Genomic DNA, 22,500 nt, shown 5'->3' with positions numbered 1-22,500 from the left:
GGAAAATGGTTCAGGAGCCAAACTGTTCCTGAAGTCTAACACCGTTCTCAGCACCTCCACACCCAGGTAACATTCCACAGGCACACAGGGCTGAGTGGAATTTGATCTCTGCCATGTACCAACCGTGTGACCCTGGGCAAGTCCCCTAATCCTTCACAGCTTCGGTTTGCTCCTAGTACCTACTACTTAAGATTGTTGTAAGAATATATCGGGAGAATGCTTGCAGAGCACTTAACATAGTGCCTGGCAATGTATTTTAGCTATTTTCACTATTATACCATCAAGGCACAGTTGTAGGATTTGACCTACAAAGGACTGGAAGCTCCGATCTTTGATGTTCACTCACAGACCTCCCACCCCCAACAGGGAAAGAGCCACCATCCTATAATGCCTGTCCCTGAGACACTTGGGAATCTCCACCATCACCCGTTCCCACTCCCCATGCTCTCAGAGTAGCCACTGGATAAAGATGTCTTAGTTCAGAACAAACAGGAAAATGTCTACCAGGAAAATGGCAAGTTCCCAGCCCTGATTGCTCACATAATGGCCACATTTTACCACTCCTCTTATGATGAGAAAGTGAGGGAGATGGCAGGGCAGAAGGCAGAGATTTAAAACTTTTTTATCCCAAAGCCAAGCCGAAGTCCAGGCACACACTCAACACCCACCATGGAAATCTCACCCTGTCAGCTGGTGAACCTAAAAGCACATCGGTCTCCCCCAACATTCATGCAGAAAAGTAATGTGGTGCTGGTCACCTATATGCCTCTCTGAATCTCTCAAAGGCAGAGGAAGATTGTGCCTATGCATCTTTAAAGACCCAAAACCTTACAAACAGTACACATGCAATAAATACTTGTTCAATTTAATTGCATTGAGAGAATCCTATTCTCTCCAGAGGTACAGAGTAGAAAGTCCTACCTGGGAGAACTGCTCCCTAAGAACCCCATCCCCTGGGGCAGATGCACATCCAACCTGGTGGCCAATCCTTTCTGCTCCACACAGGGGTTTCAGTCTTGGGCTATTGGTTACCTGTTCACACCTGCCCCTCTATCTGGACTTGTAAACTTCTGAAGAGTAGAGACGCTCTGTCTTCTGGAGCAGAGGGAGTAGAGGCATCAGTATGAGGTGCTGGCTACTCTCCATTTACTCCTCCAGAGCCTCCCTCCACCTTTCTCTGCTCTGCTCTCTGTCCAGGGAGGCCAAACTCCATGAACTGCATCAACAAGCTTTCCTTGGTGTCTGGCTTCCAGATGGTTTCAGCCAATGAGAGGTGCTAAAAGGAGATCAGAAGGTGGGAGAGAGACAAGTCAGGGTATTTATTTCCCCAACACCCTCCCTGATGGGCCAGGGCTTGTTTGGGCTGCATTCCTCTACCCAAGGGCATAGCTCCTCTCAGGGGGCCCTCTCCTTTGCTTTAGCTCTTCCTCCTCTAAACTCTACGGGCACAGGTGTAGCAATGGTTTTCTGCTGTTACTAATCCTGGCATCCTTCATCATCCCTTGTTAGTGTCCTTTAACTCTGCCGACTCTGTAAATAGTTCCCTCACTGAATTCTCCTCAATTACAACCCAAGTGATATGTGCTTCCTGCCAGGATCTTCACAGATAGACCTGGAAATCTGAAGAGCTGGGTTCTAGTGCTGGCACTGTGGCAGCTATGTGCCTTTCACAAGGCCTGTCCCTTCTAGGTCAGTCTTTTCCTCTGCAAAATGGAAAACATAACCAAGTGTCTCTAAGACCCCTTTAGGTAACAAAATTGTTCTTGCATCATCTCCCAGAGTCCCTAGGACACTGCTGTACCCATAGATGGTGCTGGAAACAATTTGATCAAAGGCTGCTATGGTGGGGAAAGGATAGAGTGTCTGGCGAGTGCAGGGGTATCGAGTGCAGGGGTATCAAATGCAGGGGTATACTGTGTTGTACATTGGCAGAAACAATCGGTGCCAGAGGAAACTGTTTTCCAGAAACCTATGTTAGTGCTTTAAGTGGCTGAAATGGCAGAGAAGTTTGGCTGCGTATAGGTGCATAGAAACAAGAGAGCAATGGCTAAGAGCATGGGATGAGATGGAACAGTCCTGAGTTCAGGTCTCAACTGCCATTTCCTTATTTTGTGACCACTGAAAGCCCTTTCACCCCTCTACATCCCCTCCCTTACATGTAAAATGGGGGTGATATGAACACCTCCCTGAGGAGGCTGATATGAGAGTGAGAAATAGTTGCATAGCATTTACCACAATGCCTAGCACACAGTGAGTGCCACATAGTCGGAATAAATACTACCTATCACAATAAAAAAGGCCTTTGTGGCCAGGCACAGTGGCTCATGTCTGAAATCCCAGTGTTTTGTTTGGGAGGTCAAGATGGGAGGATTGCTTGAGGCCAGCAGTTTGAGACCAGCCTGGGCAATATAGCGAGACCCCCATCGCTACAAAAAATGAAAAATTTAGCTAGGCATGGTGGTGCACACCTGTAGTTCCAGCTACTCAGGAGGTTAAGATGGGTGGGAGGATCACCTGAGCCTGAAAAGTCAAGGTTACAGCGAGCCGTGACTGCACCACTGCACTTCAGCCTGGGTGGCAGAGCAAGATCCTGTCTCAAAAACAAAAAAAAAGGAGGAGGAGAGTCTTGTGAACAATCAGATGAACTGAAAGGCAAGATGCCATTGTGTGAGAACTGAGAAGGCCAGAGAAACTACTCAATTCTATGGCCCAACATAAGAGATAGAAGATAAAAATTCAAAGATTTACTAGGTGTTATGTTAGAAAAGACAAAAGTAATGCTCAATAATCACCCCTACTCTCTTTCTAGGGAAATTTCCCAACTTCAGAGTAATGAATATGAGTCCGAACAAAGCATGGCAATACCAACGGGCTGAGGAGGCAGAAAACAGACTTCAAGGCAGCTGGAGCAGCTGAGGGTTGCAGGGCAGGATATCATGGAGGGAAAAGCTGAGGACAGAAGTCTAGAAGTCTTGCACCCTGGAAATTGAAGACTGAGGAGTGGGCTGTATATGTTCAGGGTGTAACTATCTAGGTCTTATCAGAGAATGCCTACTACAAGTTTAAAAGCATAATAGAGAGGCTGAAGAGTGCTGGTGGACATTAGCGCTCTGACCCCCACCTCATTAACATGCTGAATACCCAAATAAGATTTCAGACTTAAATGAATTAAGGGAAAATATTATCCTAATTCATAAACAGATGGCTATCTCAACGGGAAGAAAAACGAGAGCTGTACAATTGCTAATGCAAAAATTTTACTAGATGGGTTTAACATCACATAGGAGATAACAGAAGAAAGAGTTAATAAACTAAAAAATCCATTGAAAGTATTAATCTGAAGAACAGAAAGAGATTAAAGAAAAATAACCAGAGCCTTGATGACTAATAGGAAAATATCAAATGACTTTGTATGTCTACAATTTGAATGCTAGAAGAAAAGAGAATGGGAATTTCTCCAGGAAAATCTTTGGAGACATTAATAGAAAAAAAATCCAAATTTGGTGAAAACTATTGACTTACAGAACCAAGAAGCTCAGTGTTTGACCCTGTTTTTTTCAAGTAGGATAAGAAAATTAGAAATAAAACCACAAAACAGCAAAACCTGACACATGATAGTTGAATTGCTGAAAGCCTCCCTTGCCTCACTCTGCCCCAACCCCTCTTCCTCCTAACCAGTCTGATTGGGACATTGCTATGACCTCAGAGTTGCCCTGGGCCAAGCAGCAGAGTTGAAGGAGAGGTACCCTTAAGCCTGGTCACCAGCGAGATACATACCAGGAGGATCCAGAGCCATGGGAGCAGCAGGCACGGGTATAAACATGTGAGATGTGACTGCATAACCCAGATCAGAGCCCAGGTGCACACCGCTGTCCATCTCTGCAGAACAGAGCCCAGTGAGAGTTATAGGATGAGGAACACTATCTATTTCTTCAGAGAAATAAGGGTTGTCCCTCGGTAAAACATCAGCCAGGCTTCCCTCTGTATTCATCCATCTCCTCTGACCCCTAGAGCCAAGTCTACTTAAAACTGTGAATTCTGACTCCAGAAAAGAGAAGGTGTGTTAGGGTTCTCCAGAGAAAAAGAAGAAACAGGAGAGAGAGAGAGAGAGAGAGATATTAATAGAGAGAGAGGGGAAAAAGATTTATCTTAAATAATTGGCTTACATGAATGTGGTAGGCTGGCAGGTTGGAGATCCAGGGAAGAGTTGTAGTTCAAGTCTACATGCAGTTTTCTGGCAGAAATCCTTCTTCTTCAGTCTTTTTCTATTAAGGGGGAAGTCAGTTTTTTTGTTTTTTTTTTTTCTATTAAGACTTTCAACTGATTGGAGGAGGCCCACCCATGTTATGGATGGTAATCAGTTGTACTCAGTCCACTGATTTAAATGTTAATCTCATCTAAAAAATACCATCATAGAAATATCTATAATAATGTTTAATCAAATGTCTGGGTACCACGGCCTAGCCAAGTTGACTCATAAAATTAACCATCATACTATCATTCTGACAAAATGTGTCTCCTGCAGGAAGGGCCTGTGCAGGACAAAGACGAGCCTGAGGACAGCACCAACTAAGGGTATAGAGAAGGGGCTGTGACACCAAAATCTAACATGCTCCAAGACAGCACCAATGGAAGTAAAGGGGCCCATTTCCTTCCAAGGAGACTGGACCCAGAGCTGCTCCAACTTAAGCATGTATATGAACCACCAGCCTCCTGATACAGGAGGTCTGGATGTGGGTGTGAGAGTCAGCAGTTCTCAAAAGGCCCCGGTGGCTGCCTGTGCCGCTGGTCTCTGGGCCATACTTTGAGTAGCAGGGTGGAGGGCCTCGGAGCCTAAATTCCTAGGTCTCATCCCAGCTCTACTCTTCATTTGCTATGTAACTTTGAGCAAGGGAGGTACTTAACCTTCCAAAATCTCAGTGTCCTCATTGATAAAGTGGGAGGTAACAATATCGACTTCAAAAGGTGATTGTGAGATTAAAAGAGAATATGAACATGAAGTACATTGATAGTTTGAGCTCAATAAAAGCTCTTAGCTACTATCATTATTATGGGCACCTGATTTTTAAAGAGTACATGTTAGGTAGGATATAAATAAATCTTATATTTGGTGATCAGCATGGGGAAAGGACCTAAACATACAGCCACAGGAAGAAACGTTGATAAAATTGAAACCATTCACTCTAGAGAGGAACAGATGTAGGAAGGAGGTGGGAGGGAAGTGGAGGCCCAAAAGAGGTGATGAGAGGCTTCCTGAACATACTTGAAATGGAGTGTTCATGGAAATAAAGTGAGAGTTATCCTGCAAGCCTCCATCAAATTAACAGAGACCAAGATGTGGAGCTTCCTGGTAAGTCAAAATGAGATCAGTGACAATGCTTGGGAGTATCCAAAGCTGACCAGAAATGAAGAAGGTTGTGTGGACTGAGTTGTTCACCTACCACCAGAGGCACGGCAGCAGACTGTGCCACCACCCCTTCACCAGAAAGCCAACAGGCTGCTGCCAGATTCATGTGACAACTGCCCACACCCTCCAAGCACTTCCGGAACTCCAGAGTAGCTCTGTCAATGGCTCTCCCGGAGCACTGCCTCCTTCCTGCACGCAGAGTCCCGGCACTCCAGCTCTGCTGTCCAAGGGCCACTCCTGGGGGACAGTTGGCACATTCCAAGCTTAGTCATGATGCATCAGATAATTCATTCAGATTTCTTCAATTCCATTACCAGGCCCTGTGGGAGCCAAATGGGAAAAAGAATCAATGCATATGCTGGCCAGGGAAGCGGCAATGTCCAAACAGCCTGCCCCCATGAAAACACTGGCCTGTCCTTTCCCCAGACCCCCAGACCAGGACTACCATGTTGCCAGGTCAGTCAGACAGTCACACTATCCCATCTGACAATCACTGCTACGCAGGCCATCTGCTCCTTGGCCTCGGGGTTGCCCTTAGGCCTCCTCCCCATGTCTCAGCAGTAGCAGTGGCCCCCAGAAGCAGCCCCACTCTCCTCCCCTCTCTGGGGCCTCCACACTGCTGTGCATTGCCCATGTACTTGTGAGGTCATCGAACCTCTTGGAACCTCAGTTTCTTCATCTGAAAAATGAGAACAAGAATAAGAATAATACCTACCTCACAGGGATGTCATGAGGTTAAAAGAGATAAAGATACATAAAATATTTAACCTGATTCTTGGCATTTGGTACTGCAGAAATGTGGGCGTTACACCCCGTGAGAGAGATACCCTGCCCTACCACAGAGGAGGCTCTAAGCAAGTGTTCATCAGACTGAATCATGCTGGAGAATACTCATGGCTCCCGGGTCTGAACTAAAGCAGATACCGGCGGGGAGGCAGTTGCCTCCCTCACCTCCTCACCCTTGTCAGCAGGAGCCAAGGTCATGAAGCTGGGGCCTCACCCTCTAAGCCCTACCCAGGGCTTAGAGACAGGAGCTCTGCAGGGTTGCAGAAGCCCAGAGCTTATGCCAAGGGAGCTGCTTCAAATCACAGCTCCTTCCAGGCACCTCCCCAGCAGGCCTTGCTCCCAGCTCTGTCAGGCTCAAGCAGCTTTAGCCTGAAAGTTCTGGCCTCGGCCTGACGCTCCACTGCCCTCGATTAAAGGGCCACCACCACCCACTGTCTGACCTATGGATTGGGACAGACTTGAGGGTGGCTGTGGCCTTGGACCCCCAATCCCCAGCCAGCCCGGGCTCCTGCCACTAGGCTTATTTGGGACAACTCAGTTAACAGTTGGACATCTGTCGTGTGCCAGGCTGTGTGCTAGGAACAGGGGAGAACCAGTGCTTGGTGTGCAGAGGGAGGGAGGGAGATGGCAGTGCCAACAACTGTCACCTGGGGTGGTTGGGCAGGTCCACAGGGACCTCTCACAGATTCTGTAACAATGCAGATTTGTAGGTCTCCTGGAAATGCTTGCATGGGGATACAGGGCACGTTCCTCAGAGAGGAACTTACAGACCGGTGGAGGAGATGTGCTCTCGGCAGAGGATGGAGACAGGGGAACATGGGTCAATCCTGGTGGGGTGGAAGGCATGAGCACCTGAAGCAGTGAAACATTTGTGGAGGGTCTTTCAGTGCCTGGAATCTGAATCAGGATGCTCAGAGAAACACTGACTGGGAAAGGAAGACACGCACCTGCAGGTGCTGGTGTGTCCTGGAAGCTTCCATGGAGTAGAGGGTGATCTTAGAGCTCACCACCTCCACCAAAGCCCACCCGAGGCGAAAGGCAGGCGTCATCTAAACCTCCTCCCTCCTTCAGAGCTGGAGACCCCAGATCGTTCAGGGACCCACTCTCCTCTCTACACAAGCCTGCCGGAGGGATTCAGGGACAGGGCTCCTTGCAGGGGGCCTGGGCCATCACACCCACATCTGGATGCTGCACCCTGGGGGTGGACATCCCAGGGACAGAGCTGAGAGAGCCTCGGGGTGGGTAGAGCTGGAGCTCCGGAGCCTGAGGGGGAAACCTGCCTGGCCCTGGACTCCTTGCTATGAGCGACGGTAAATTTCCTCACTGACTATGCCCCTGGACTCAGGGTTTTCTTACTGATAGCTGCAGGCCTTCTGAGAGATATAGGGACTCCATCTCCTCTCCTCTCCCTATGTCATGCTTGAAAAACATCCAGAGCCTATCCAAACTAGGGTTGCCAAACAAAACTAGGGTTAGCAAATGAAAATGCTGGGTGCCCAGTTAGATTCAAATTTTGGGTAAATAATGAGTAATTTTTCTAATATATTATGTTTTGTGCTATACTTGAGGCATACTTATACTAAAAACGTTACCCATTGTTTATCTGAAATTCTATTTTAAGCAGACACCATGTGTTTTATCTGGAACCCTACCCCAAACCCCTCATTTCTCTCGCCTGGCAGCACACTACCCTCCAAAATGGTTTGTCACCCAGAGAGCCTTCTGAGATGGCACCCAGGCACCCCTGAGGTAGCCTGGGAGGGGTAGAGAGCCCCACTGACCCCCCGGCACCTCCTCATTGCTGTGGGTTAGGGCTGAAGGGGGCCCAGTAAATGGCCTTCTCTTGCCTGCTAGGTCCTAACAATGGTGAAGAGAGAGAAATGAAGAGGAGAAGAGACCGAAATATCACCTTAGCAGCTGAGAAAGCTGATTTGGGGGAATAGGGCTGAGAGCTGCAAGCACCTGGGCCTTCTGATGTCGAACCCCAGAACTAGACAAATCATCTACTCTGTTCCCGCAGCCCTGAACTCTCCCAGTCCTGCTCCACGGCAGCTCGGGCAGGGGAGGGAGGCTGCCACTCCCCACTCCCCTGGCTCACTCCGTGACCAAGAACAGTAGCAACCCACGCACCCTGCAGGCAGGAGAAAAAGGTGAGGGTTCCCGAGATCTGTTTCTTCTCCCAAATTCACCTATCAGCGAAATCATTCATCCTACCTATCCCCTTGGGAGAAGAGAGGTCAGAAATATTGGGCTACTGATGGGACTCCACATGGAGGCATCCACCGCTCTCATTGGCAGCACTAGGGGAACCCCGTTGGTCCCCACTGGTGGCAGGCCACTCACAAGAGCACCCTTTGATGAACCAGCCTGGACCATGTAGTCACCAGTCAAAAGAAGTCCTGGCCAACAAACACAGCTCACTTCCCAACCCATGCATGCCTCAGTTTCCTCATCTGTGAGATGGGGAGAAGAGCACTCACCTGGGCTTGTTCATGGATATGCCTGCAGCACACCTGGTGCACAGAGAGGGCTCACGAGGGCTGTGGCTGTTACTATCCCTGGCTCTGACATGGAGGGGAAGTGGGGATGACGAAGCAAGGACAAGGCCCTTGAAGGAGAGAAGAGAGGAAGAAAGGGAGAGTTTAGCTGGGCTAGTGTAAGACCTCTGCTTGGAGGGCTGCTGGGGGTCATGCAGTTTCAAGGAGGAAGAGAGATAAACAGATGAAGACACCAGGCTGGCCTCCCAGGTGAGACTGGTGTGGAAGCAATGAATGGGGGGAAGCACCCTGTCCCCATCACACGCATAGAACCTGATGCTCTCAGGGTGCTGACAAGCTCGAGATGCAGGAGCTGAGGCCACTTCCTGGGGGAGTGCGGAGACCAGCACAGCTAGCTGGGAACTTGGAACCCCCGCCAGGCAGGCTGTGACTCAGAGGGTGGCTCCAGGCCCAGCTGGAACAGGGATGTTCACGGGGACCCAAACAGAAACCACAATAGACCAATGGGCAGAGACAAGGAGGGAGAATAAAGGGTAGCGGTTGTCACAGGGATACCCCAAGCGCATGCTGGATTTCAGGCTTACTAACACTTACCCTCAGTAGTCCATTCAATGAAAGTTGATTGTCTCATCTGCTGTGGGCTCTGGGGATAAAAGAGTGAATGTGGCAGCCATGGCTCCAGCCTCTGTGGTACAGCGTTCATACACATGAAGCAACTGCACACTGTGGAAAGTGCCTGAAGGAAACATAAGCGCTGAGATAAAGAATCACAGGAAGTATGGCTTTCTTTGGTGGTGAGGGGCCTCACCAAGAAGTGACATGTGCACTAGGCTCTAATGGAAATGAAAGCTCCAGCGCTGGGAAGAACTTTTCAGGCAGAAGACGCAGCAAGTGTGAAGGCCCTAAGGGGGAAAAGGGCAGGAGGATTTAGGCAGCAAGGCCAGTGTCCAGCCCTACGCTGGTGTGAGGAGCAGCTCAGCCCAAGGCTGGGATGACGCCTGCTGGGCAAAGGGCCAAGAGTGGGATCAGGGGCGTGGTCAGGATGATGGCTGCTAAGTGTCCAATCATCTGGGAGGAGTCAGTCACCATGGGGTAGGAAAGCATGGTGGGACAAAGTGTCCCTGAGCGCCAACTTGTGAGGCCGAGGTCCTCAGAGGAGGACGGCTCCCTGAGGGCTGGAGGTCTCCAGAAGACTTCTTGGAGAAACCTCCTGGAGGACCCCATTTGGACAGATTGGAGGTGTCAAACAGATGCGAGCAACAAAAGACAGCCGTGGCCCCTGGCTGTCTGTGCAGCAGAGAAGAAACTGGTTCGCCACAGGGTAGGGATGGGGTCATAGGAGGAATCTTCCTTGTACTTTCTGAAGAAGAGGGAAAGGATAAGAAAAACCATAGTATTTGTTAGCTGCCCACTCATCTCCCAGCCCTCTTTTCCTCTTCCTAACTGAACCCTGGTTGGCCCTGGAACAGCCACCTGCTTTCCATGTACACTCACACACTCATGTGCTCTGGAGGAAGTGAAGCCTCCAGTTCAAGGGGTAGGCCCCACTGGCTCACACCAACCAGCATATTCCATCTCCTGGCCAGGGTCATTGGTCCCAAAGACAGCCTGTGACTGAAGCCTGTCTACTCAGAGGAATCACCAGGCCCTGGCTCGCTCTATGAGTTCAGCCACGAAGCATGGGCCTGCTGGCAGTCACTGTAGACAAGAATAGAGGGATGGAAAGGACTGGGTCTCTGGTGACATCATTGAGGCCCTGGACCAACGAATCCTGCAACCCACCCACCTCTGGACTTTCCAGTTGCATGAACCAAACACCACCTTTCATGTGATTAAACCTGTTTGTGTTGAGTTCTCTATTCCTTCTGATGACAGCAACAGTTTGGGGACAACTAATATGTACTGGGCACTGAATTAAATCTTGATACACACTGTTTCATGCAGGAATCATCCTTCTCACTCTTCAGAATGGAAACCTAAGGCTCAGGACATGCAGTAACCTGCCTCAGATCAGACAGCTGGACATAGAAGGCCTGACTCCAGGGCCTGAATCTGGGCCTGGGCTCCTACCCCCCAGTTCCTTCAGTCCCTCAGGGACCAGCTTTCAGGGACCCACAACCAAGGGTCTGAAGCCACCCTAAGTCAGAGACCTTACATCAGACATTACTGAGGGACTTTGGATTAGGACTGTGAGAGCTCTAAGTCTTGCTCAGGGAAAGTTGGTCAGGGCAGAGGCCTAGGCTTTGGGCAGCAGAGACCTAGGTTTCAATTCCAGAACCCCACTTAGTGGCCATGTAACCTTGGGCAAGTTACTTGCCTTCTTCAGCCTTAGTTTCCCCATGTGTGAAGTCAGAGTTGAATTAAGACCCTATTATCTCATCTATTAATTACTTTAAAACACTCAAGTATAAACAATGTGAAGGAAATGTAGACATGTGTATAAATTTACTTTCATCTTCACCCTAAGGCAATTAGTAAACAGTTGAGATTCCCTATCAGGAGCCCATGCTCTAGAAGGTGCTAAAAAGGACTTCAACTATCTTTATCTAAATTCACACCATAGGGCTTATAGCCTAACCTCATGTAGGTCAGACACACCTGTCACGGGTAAATAACAGGGGTCAAGAATCGGGGCTGCTTAGAAAGACTGTCCAGCATTCTGGCCTTTGCATAAACAGGGTTTAAGCATGCAGAAACCGAGAGGCCCAGCACAGCTCTGGGACTAGAATTCCCTTTGGTTCTGTGTGCCCCAACCCCTACGTGATGGAGGGGTCTGCCACCTGGTGTTCCTAGAAGGATGGCAGGTTCTGCCACCAAAACACTTCCTCTGGAGTGTTCTTACACACAGTACTTGTCCAAATGCCAAGGACCCTCCACACTCACAGGCATGGGGGTGATGCTTTGGTGGACACTTACCTCTCATTCTTCACATGGTGGAATCTGGCCTGAGACTGACTCTCACTGCTGCACATCTCCAGGTAGCAAGAGGAAGATGCCAAGCTCCAGCCCAACAGGGTTTATTGGAAGCTATGCATCAAAACCAAAAATCCTGACAATTGTTGAATGGTCACCATGATTTAGATTCCTTCCCAGCTACTCCTTCCAAGTTGTTGGGAGGATAAGAGACACGAAATACCAGCAAATGTTGTTATTATCATCATTATTGTTATTATTCAGGCCTCTCTCTTCTTTAATCTAAGAACGTATCTATGATGAGGAAAGGTGCTGAGAAGTGGAGGGAGGAGGAAAGATGGGGGTTGTGTTTTGAGATTTAGAAGGGCACAGTGTGTCCAGACAACACTCCCAGCCCCCAGAGGTTGCAATGTGTATTAAATCTCAGGACACATGAGGCTCTCCCACTGGAGACAAGAGGCCATGAAGGCCCTCCACACCCAATCTCATGGTCATAGACAAGCTAAACTACCAGAGCCCTTCCTTCTGCCACCCTCCAGTGACACATGACATTGAGATATGGCTGTTTTGGTATGGGGACACTTTGTCATGGAGACACTTCAATAATGATTATCAGAATCATAACATCAGCAATAAGTGTATTGTACCTGGCACCTAGTGAATGAAATCAGTGTTAGCTGGGTTCCTTCTGTGAATACTGTCGTAACAGGATACTGTGTGGAATATTCAACAGAGAAATTGAAGTTTTAAAAAACTAAGAAATTTGCCCACTCACAGAGAAAATGGCAATTGGGATTTGAATGCGGGCAGTCTCATTCCAGCATCTACATTCCTAACCACTGGTCTGTAAAATACTAACACAATTAGGGGTGGAGGGTGGTGTTACAGGAGCAGACAAGCTGATTTTAAAGTTCGTGTAGAAAAGTAAACCAATATATCCACAGAAATGGGAAAAGAAGAGCTATGAAAAAGAGCATGCTATCTGTTCCCAGTAATAAGAGTGTCACTGGCATATGCTCAGACAAATATTCCAATAAAACAGAATAAAAATGTAAGAAATAGACCCCGCTATGTGTGGAACTGAGATGTGATAAGGGTCACATCTCAGATCAGTGAGGAAAATATAGTTGAATCAATAAATAGTATGGGACCAACTAGGTGGCCATCTGGAGAAAAATAAAGTCAGAACCATACCCCACACTACATTTCAGGATAAATGTCAAAGGGATCAAAGACTTAAAACTAAAAACTATGAAACTACAAAATGCCTGGATGAAAGCAGCAGAATTCCTATAAAGCCATGGGTAACATCTCTAGCCAACACTCAAATTCCAGAACTCATAAAACACTGATCCATTTGATTAATAAAAATTAAAACTTCTGTATGGAAAAAAATAATAACAAGCAGGCCACGTGCAGTCTCATGCCTGTAATCCCAGCCCTTTGGGAGACCTAGGCAGGAGGTTTGCTTGAGGCCGGCAGGTCGAGACCAACCTGGGCAACATAGCAAGGCTCTGTCTCTACAAAAAAGTTAAAACTTAGCCAAGCATGGTGGCACACACCTATGGTCCCAGCTAGGAATGGTTGAGGGATGGGATTGGATGAGGTGGGAGGATAGCTCGAGCCCAGGAGGTTGAGGTTTCAGCAAGCTGTGATTGTGCCACCTCAATCCAGCCTGGGTGACAGAGTGAGACCGTGTCTCTCAAAAAAAATAACAACAAGCAAGAAAAATATAAGCGGACATATTTATAAGCCATATCACAAATTGAGGGCTAATCTTTCTAAAATGTACAAGCTCTTACAAATTGCTACGAAAAGGACAATCACACAAATGGATGTGAGTAGACAGTTCATAGAAAACAAATTTATGGTACCACAAACCCCCATGACACGGGTTTACCCATATAACAAACCTGCACATATACCCCTGAACTTAAACGTGAAAAAAAAGAAAACAAATGTATAAATGACCCTTAAATCTATGAAAAGATGCTGAACCTTATTCATAATAAAAGCACAAATGAAAACTACACTGAGATAATACTATTTGTCTAGCAAAGTTGGCCAAGAGCCAAAAGTTTAAGAACTCACTCTGTTGGAGAGGCTGCGGAGAAACAAGCTCCCTCACGTGTTACTGGTGGAAGAACCCCCACAGAGGGCAATTTGGTAAAATCTATCAAAATTGCAATGCTTATACCCTTTACCCACAATAATCCCACTTCTGAGAACTTATCCCAGATAGACTTGCAAACATGTGAAGTGACATATTTATAAGGTTATTCACTACAGCGTAATGTATTATAGCAGAAGAAGATGGGAAACAAACAAACATTCATCAGTAGGGACTGGTTGAATAAATTATGATGTTACAGTACATCCATCCAACAGAGTACTGCGCAGCTGTTTGGCAAAAAAAAGTAAGAATGAGGAAGCTCTTTATGTGCTGACGTAGAAAGAGCTCCAAGAGATATATTGTTTAGGGGCAGACCAGTGTTTACATTATACTGCTTCTAGTATAAAAAACTGGGAGGTGGAAAGGATTTTTAAAGTAAAACTTATAAAACAAAAAATAAAAGTGCTTTCCTGTTAAGGATAGGGGGTGGTAATTGCACAGAAATAAAACTGGGAGGGAGATTTTTCACTCTAAACCTTTTTGTGTAACCACATGAATGTATTACCTATTCAAGAAAATAAATTTAAAAATTGTAATATTATGTTTTCAACTTTCTTCATGATTTACCAAGTACTGTGTGAAAACAAATATCCTTCCCCACTTCCTCAGCCTCCTCCTATCCCAAATCCTGGAGTGAGGCTCAGGTACCATTTAAGTTAAAAAAAAAAAAAAAAAAAAAACTGAAGGTCAAAAATAACTGATGGGTCTGTTACTTGGAAATTACAAGGAGGGGCAGGTGCAGTGGCTCAGGCCTATAGTCTCAACACTTTGGGAGGCTCAGGTGGAAGGATCACTTGAGGCTGGGAATTCAAGACCAGCCTGGGCAACATAGTGAGACCCCATCTCTACGAAAATAAAGCTTAAAAAAAAACTAGCGAGACATGGTGGCCTGCCTGCAGTCCTAGCTACTTGGAAAGCTGAGGTGGGATGATCACTTGAACCCAGGAGTGAGCTATGACCACGCCACTGAACTCCAGCCTGGGTGACAGAGCTAGACCTTATCTCTAAAAAATAAAAAATAAATAAAAAACAGCAATTTTGCATTTTGATGGGGCTGTATCAAAATGTCCCACATACAGTCACACAGATAGGAAGAGAGGGGTGGGAGGGAGTGCTTTGGATTTTGTACCTGGGCTGCACAGAGTACCCAGGTATAGAATTGAAAGCACTCCTTCCCGCCCAAACCCCACCCCCACCACATGCTCTCCCTCCACCCCCCCACCCCTGCCCCTGCCCCTAATGGCGGGCCGTAGCCCTGCTTGCACCTTAGAATCACCTGGAAAGCTTTAAAGACAATGCCAACACCCCAACCACACACCAAACCAAGCAAGCCAGCTGGCCCTCCCTCACACCCAGGCGCTGGCTGCAGTCATAGTGGCACACTTGTTTGTGTGAATGTTTGATTAGTGTCTTACTCTCTTAGACAGTGAGCTCATGGATCCAGGGTTTACCATTGTATACCATGTGCCAAGCGAACAGTTGGTATTCAATAAATATTAGTTAAATGAATGAAGAAAGGGAGGAATTGTGGAATCCATGAAACGATGAAAGGAAGATGACAAGGCAAGGAAGTGAGGCAAGGAGCAGGCCACTCAGGGAGACCCCATTAGGCCCAGCAGCCCACTGTGGGGGGCCCAGGACCAGGGCTGACATCCACACCAAGCCCTGACCCCTTACTTGGCTGTGACAGGCAACTTGTTTTCTCCAGGGAGCTGATGGATCCCACCAAGGGCTGAGGAAACATTGATCTTCAACCCTAATCACTGAAGGCTTTCTGACTGGCAGGCACTAAGCGCAGTCCAGGGGCAAGAAGCAAGGCTGGGTCCCTCTGCTCTGGACAACACCACTTCTGGAGCGCCCAGTGAGGACTGTCATATTTGCACGTGACAGAAACTGGCCAAATGGCAAAATGCCATACAGGTCACCCTGCCCCAGGCTTTTGGCCTTTCTCCTGAGCATGGTAAAAGGAGTCATGAGCTGCCACGTGGATTTAATAAACCAGATACCCATGATACAAACCAAGCTGACGAAGTAGTCCCCTAGGAAATCAGAGGTGTGGTCCTCTCCTTTGGAAAACAGCTACCCCTCCACCCACCAGTATAATAGCCCGGCAGCTCATTGCCCAGGGAGGTATTGGGAGTCCTAGCGAGCCAGAAGGAAAGGACCAGTAGACTAAAGGGCAGTAAGAGCTAATACCGAGGTGGACACAGGATCCAAGTTGAAGGAAAGTTGCTTCCCAAAGCCAAACCCAAAGTGGGAGAACTGCACACCCCCCAATCCTGCCTTCAACACTAGCAATAAAATGAATGAGCATTTACCAAAGGTTTTCCTGAGCCTGGGGCTGTGCTAAAACCTATGTATGTATTATCTCTAAGCACTCTTATTATCTCCATCCATCAGATGAGGAAACTGAGGCACAGACAGGCTAAATAACTTGCTTAAGTCTTTGAGGCTTTGCTGCCCAATGCAATAGCCACTAAGGACATGCCACTATTGAGCCCTTGAATGTGGCTAGTTTGAACTGGGATGCGCTGTAAGCACAAAATACACCACAGTTCAGACTTAGTATTTTTAAAAAATGTAAAATAGCCCATTAATAATTTTTATATTGCTTGCATGTTGAAATAACATCCCAAATAGATTGGATTACATAACAATGTTTTACTAAAATTAGCTTCACCTGTCTCTTCTTAGTTTTTTTAATGTGGCTACCAGAAATTTTACAATCACATATGCGGCTCCCACTGCATTTCTATTGGGCAGCACTGCTTTGAGGTGTAAGTTAGGGAGAAGGGGGCATGGGAGACCTTTTAGTCAGGCCATATACTATTGATGGCAAACTCATTTTGCACAACTTTCTGAGGATGTGCCTGTGTCACAAATAGCTTCAGATTGTATCCAAACTGTATTATTTGCCTGTCAGTATTAATCTTGTTTCTCTACTGAGATCTGAGCACATGGAGGACAGGTAATCTCCAGGGCGTGGTTCCAGCCACCCCACGTGGCCTTGGTCAGGGTCAGCAGAGAATGACCATGGCAGAGCCCCAAGTGAAATCCTTCCTGCCCCCTGGGGGAGACTCTGTGGGACCAGATTGAATGCGCTGACCTTCCTCAGCCCTGTGAGGCAGCATCACCAGCCCAGTTCTGTGGGAAGAGATGGTGGAAGGGTCTGGGGACACTCAGAGTGGCCCAAACTCTTTCTGCTTGCTACACATGCTCAGCCCCAGGGGTCCCACAGACTCCCTTCGAATCCCGGCTCTGCTTCTCACGTTCTGCCCTTTCTGGTCATGAGACGGGAGGGATGGTGGGCTGCAATGGCGGCTCTGCAAGTGTCACCCTCCCTCCCTGCCTCACGTTAGCCAGAGAAGCTGAGTGTATTAGTCCATTTTCACACTGCTATAAAGACATACCTGAGACTGGGTAATTCATAAACAAAGGAGGTTTAATCGACTCACAGTTCTACATGGCTCAGGAAACACAATCATGGCAGAAGGTGAAGGGGAAGCAAGCACCTTCTTCACAAAGTGGCAGGAGGGAGAGAGCGTGCAGGCGGCAGGAGAGGAAGAGCGTGCAGGGGAAACTGCCCCTTATGAAACCATCAGATCTCATGAGAACTTCCTAACTATCACGTGAACAGCATGGGGGAACTGCCGCCATGATCCAATCGCCTCCCACCGGGTCCCTCCCTAGACTCATGGGGATTACAATTCAAGATGAGATTTGGGTGAGGACATAGAGCCAAGCCATATCACCAAGTGTGAGAACGATGACAGGGTCACAGCCAACTCTGTAGGGAAGACTACAACACCAGTCACCTCCAAGAGATGCCCTATTCCACACAGATACACAAATTATGTCTACTAGCCACCCAAGAAAAGTAAAATCAACAGACCAGTGAACACAACATTTTGGGATGCAGCTTGGTGGAGTTGGGGATCTGGATGAGAAAGAAGCAGGGTACGCTCCCCCTGCTCAGCACGGCGCCCGGCGTGTGGTGGAAGTTAATGCACATGGTTCATGCCCTGCGCACGCTGTTCCCTGCCTGGAACAGCTGCCCCACCCGACAAACTCCCACCCTTGCATGTTGGGCTCTGGCTGCCCCTCTGTGGAACCGTCCATGCCCTCCCACCGGGGAAAGAGTATCTCCCACCTCCATCCCACTGCCACCCCTTATACTGCCCCCCATGACAGTGCCCAGCCTGGCGCCACCCTCCCCACTTCTAGGAGAGTATTAGACACGAGGCCCTGCTTGGAGAAGCCTGCTCAGCACTGAAACAAGCACCGTTTTATCTCAAGCTTCCCATTTTTATTCCAAACACAAAATAGAGAAGTTTTATCAAGTACATTTAATCACCACTCTTCCTCCTTTCCTCGCATTCCAACAAACGCGATTTAAGCCTTGGCAGGCTCGAACAAATGGGAATCAAAATTCAAGTCACTTTACAACACATCCTGGAGTTCATTCATCCTCACGTTGATTGCTTCAGTCACCCTTCACCAAGCGTCTTCTGGGAGCCAGGGGCAGTGCTACACCGCGGCATCCCATGGTGTTCTCTGCCCTCCAGAGGCTGCCAGTCTAATGGGAAACAGCTTGCTGCGTCTTTAGTTGTCTGTCTATATGTCCCTGTGCTATGATAGAGAAATGAACAGAATGCTGTGGGAATACAGATGATGGAGGGAAGGACTAATCTGTCTGGAGGGATCAGAGAGGAAGGACTTCACGGAGGAACTGACATGTTAGCTGGATTTTTTTTTTAAATGACAAAGCCAGGTTTATTGCTCTGGGTTGAACCTGTGAAGGTAGGACCTGGGAAGGGGGACAGGGGCAGATGAGGTTGGTGACTGTATCTTCCTGGCCATTGCTGGGTTCTCAGCACCCTAGGATCTGCTGCCCAAGGGCCAGGCTCCCAATGAAGTTCTAGGTGAGACCCAGTGCTGGAGCACAGGGTCTTCTTTCTGACAGTGCAGCCTGTGGGATCACCTGCAAGGTCCCATCGTGGAGGCGGGGGCTGCGGTGTTAGCCTGTGCTGGGGCCAGCGTCCTCAGGAAGGTGTCTTGTTGGAGGAGGTGGCAGCAGCCGCCCCTTTCTTCTTGGTCGGGGCCTTCAGCAGTGCCAGCTTCTCGGGCAGGCTGTTGCTGGCTTTCATCACCACGGCATGTTCGATCTTCTTCCAGATCCCGACTTCTAGGTTCTTCTTAAGCTTTTGCTGCTGACCGACGCGCGCCTTCTTGGGAGCTGTAACACGACCATCTTTCCTCCGGCCCCGGTTCCTTTCAAAGGCCGCCGCTGCCTCTTTGCTGGCTTGGGCGCCTGGAACTTGCGCTGCCCCTGCGTTAGGATCCCTCACGCAGCGGAAGAGGCCAGCTGGATCTTAAAGTATGAGAAGAAAGGAAGAGATGTTCCGGGCAAAGGGAACACACATGAGACTGCAAGAATGTAGGAAAGGGCACTGTGAATTCCGAACACAATGAGAAAAATTCCACACACCTGGACTATAAGGTGCATGTGCAGGAGTATTGCTGATAAGGCCAGGGAGAAAAGTTGGGTCCACGTGTTGAAGGGCTATGTGTGTTGCTGTAGGTGGCAGGGAGCTGATGGTATGTATTTTGTAGAAAATTAACTCTGGGCAGGGTGCAGTGGCTCACGCCTGTAATCCCAGCACTTTGGGAGGCCGAGGAGGGCGGATCACGAGGTCAAGAAATCAAGACAATCTTGGTCAATATGGTGAAACCCCGTCTCTACCAAAAATACAAAAATTAGCTGAGCATAGTGGCGGGCGCCTGTAGTCCCAGCCACTCAGGAGGCTGAGGCAGGAGAATCGTTTGAACCCGGGAGGAGAAAGGGGGCAGTGAGCCGAGATTGTGCCACTGCACTCCAGCCTGGCGATAGAGTGAGACTTTGTCTCAAAAAAAATTTTTTTTTTCACACTGAAAGCAGGGTGAAAAGCAAGACCATTCTGGAGTGCATAAGGTGCCCTACTGGGCACAGCATATTGGACCCTTGCAGAAGAGCATTGACTTTTTATGTTAAAGGTCTGTTTGCTACAGACTAGACAGATAGGAGGGGAAATTAATCTCCTAAATAGGGGATGGCACAGGTGTCCTCACTCCTGCCTCCCATGGCCATGACAGGTATTGCTAATCAATCACAGCACTACTTTCTGGTGAGTCTGGTCTTGGCCCCAGATTCTTCCCAATACAGAGCTCCATGTTACCAACACAATTTAGCCGAGGCGGCACATGAAATGAAGCATATTTTCCATTATTACACCAGGGAAATAAGCCTATTATTGACGTTAGTCCAAACTAAGCAACATCAGCTAGGAAAGCTTAATGTAAAAGTTCCTGAGAAGTACTATTCAAAATAAACACAACGAGTTGGAGGGGAAGAATCAAGTTCATAGCCTTGAGAAAGTAGCATTTGAAAGTGACCGGGGGTGGGGGTGTCTTGGGCCTCGAGATTAATTTTTTTCCAACACAGCAGACCCACAGGTTAATCATCATAAATCTGTCACTCTCTCCACCCTGCACTTGGAGATGATAAGCAGTGTTCAAGGCCTTGCCACCGCAGATTTTACCTTCCAATTTCCCCTTTCACCTGCAGGAGAAGGGAGTTGCAAGGTGCAATGTAAAAAAGAAATCAATTAGGATTCCTAAAGTGGGTGAGGGGCCAGCCATATTCCTGGTCCAGCCCAGCAAGTCAGCCGTTCCCCTGGCTAGAACGAGGCAAGAATCCATCTGGCTATGGCCCCCTGCCCTGTCTCAGTCCAGAATTACAGAAGGACAGCAGGGCTCAAGTTCTGAAGATCCGGGCTTTGTGCTTCAGGGGTGGCCTTTGGCAAGGAAACGGGACAAGCAAATACCACATTGGTCTTTTGATCCTCTGTACTTGACCTCTGCCCAGGGCCTGCATTTCCTTTTCACACCTCCCAGCCCCACGCCCAAAAAGCAGAAGAAAAGCAATACTGGCCCCTGGGGTTCCCACTACCAAGTGCCCAGAAAAGCTGGAAAGGTGCAGGGAGAAGGAGTCCCACCCCATTCCCCTGAGCACGCCTCCACCTTCTGTGCAGGGCCCCACAAACAACTGCCTATTTGCTTCCTCTTCACCTAAGTAGGAGGCCCCAGCAGCTATAGCTGGTCCCTAATAGGGTGGGAGCCCAGCTCCCCAGACCCTAAGTCAGCTGGCATCTGTGAATCTTGAAGTTCCCTGACCCACAACGAAAACCCACAAGGACCCAGCAAGCAGGGCAGGACACTGGAAATCTCATCCAGTGTGGACATTAGAACTGGAAGACATGCATGGGAGGGAGGGTCCTTCTAGACCAGGACTGAGTCCCCAACCCCCTAGATGCCGAATCCTTAACCCCAGCCTCACCTTCCTCCTCTATAAAATGGGAATTCTAATAGTGACTTTGCAAGCTTATTGGAAGGATTACAAGCTGGGTACAGGAGGAGCCACCTAACAGAGTAGTTGGCACACAGCAGGGGCTCAGCACATGCACAGCTACTAGCTGGACCATCTGCCTAGACCATGTGAATGGCAGGAGGCCTGGAGCCGTGGCTCATTCACACTGGGTGGTGGGGAAGTTGCTGTTTTCACTACCAAGTGAAGCTTCTGCCATGGAGCGTTCAACCCCTCAGCCCATGGTCACCCCTGAGGCCCATGAAATTTCAAGGAGATTCTGTAGGATTAGGAACAGAAGGAACTGGGCCAGCCTCCATCCAGCCTTTGCCTCTAGGGCAGTGGCCTTTGTGAGACACACTCACTGCCAGCACCCCCACCTCCCGGGCCACCTGAATTCCTGGCAGGGTTTGTTTTTCTCTAAGCATGACCAGGTCCACCCCAGAGCTGGGCAACCATTCAGGGAGTTCCCACAGCATCTGCCTAATATATGCGCCCCTATCAGGTCAACCTCAGGCTGGGGTGGGACAGTCTGGGTAAATGACTTAATAGCAGGATAGTCACATGCCTGATATTCACTGCACCTTCCTCCTTTTCCAGCTTTCCAGCCTCAGCCCGGACTCATGATAGAGAGACCCACGTATCCCGTGGCAAGGGGGTTCCCCAAGCCATTCAGCTTTGGCCCCAAATACATCCAGCAAACCGAAAGCTCCTCAGATGGTTGTCTTCACCCTATTTAGGGACCATCTTATGCTCTTGGCACTCACTCTGGGAGACTATGCTGTATCCCATGCAGCTTATCCAAAAAGGATCTTCCCATTTCATCAAACTTTCCCTGAAAGCACTTGGGTAAACATTGCCTGTGACATTAAATTTCCAGTGGGTTTTTTTGCGTGTGTCCCCTACAGATGGGGCTCTAGACAGCTGCCCATTGCTTAATACTGCTGAGGTGCCAAGATAATTTCCTTCTTAGAAACTCACAGCCCCACAAATGCCAGCCATTGTCCAGATGATGCCAGGTCAGACTCCGGCCCACGGCGGCAGCTTCTCTTAATCCCCTTTCACTGCTGAAAGGACACGCACATCTCCAAGTCATTGCAGCTTACAAAATGCTTTCCCAGCTTGATCTATTTTGGCCAAAGTTCTGGGATTTTGGGTGGGCAGAAGGCATCATCTTCCTCCTACAACTGAGGAAACAAATGGGCAGAAAAGTAGCCCGGGGGCCCATGGACCTAGAAGTGGCAGAGAAATGGCAAGGATGTCTCTTGGCAGATCCAGAACACAACAGACATGTCTGCGCCTTGAATTTTTAAACTATTTA

At 48.4% G+C, this 22,500-nt stretch overlaps 1 long non-coding RNA gene and 1 pseudogene across 1 annotated transcript; both read right to left on the bottom strand.

Moving 5' to 3' along the window:
• Positions 1 to 5,086: 5,086 nt before the first annotated feature.
• On the bottom strand, positions 5,087 to 9,411 carry LOC129006651 (uncharacterized). Its single transcript, XR_008492043.1, has 3 exons — positions 9,286 to 9,411; positions 8,674 to 8,801; positions 5,087 to 5,727 (listed from the first exon to the last, which is right to left on the bottom strand). It is a non-coding gene; the product is annotated as an uncharacterized LOC129006651 (long non-coding RNA).
• A 9,408-nt stretch (positions 9,412 to 18,819) lies between these two features.
• LOC129045079 (leydig cell tumor 10 kDa protein homolog) lies at positions 18,820 to 22,275 on the bottom strand (annotated as a pseudogene).
• Between the last annotated feature and the right edge of the window lie 225 nt (positions 22,276 to 22,500).

The sequence above is a fragment of the Pongo pygmaeus genome, chromosome 8, assembly GCF_028885625.2.
Source record: "Pongo pygmaeus isolate AG05252 chromosome 8, NHGRI_mPonPyg2-v2.0_pri, whole genome shotgun sequence".
Taxonomy (NCBI): Eukaryota; Metazoa; Chordata; class Mammalia; order Primates; family Hominidae; genus Pongo; species Pongo pygmaeus.
The sequence above is the reverse complement of the archived record's forward strand: the minus strand, read 5'-3'. Positions and strand labels throughout refer to the sequence as shown.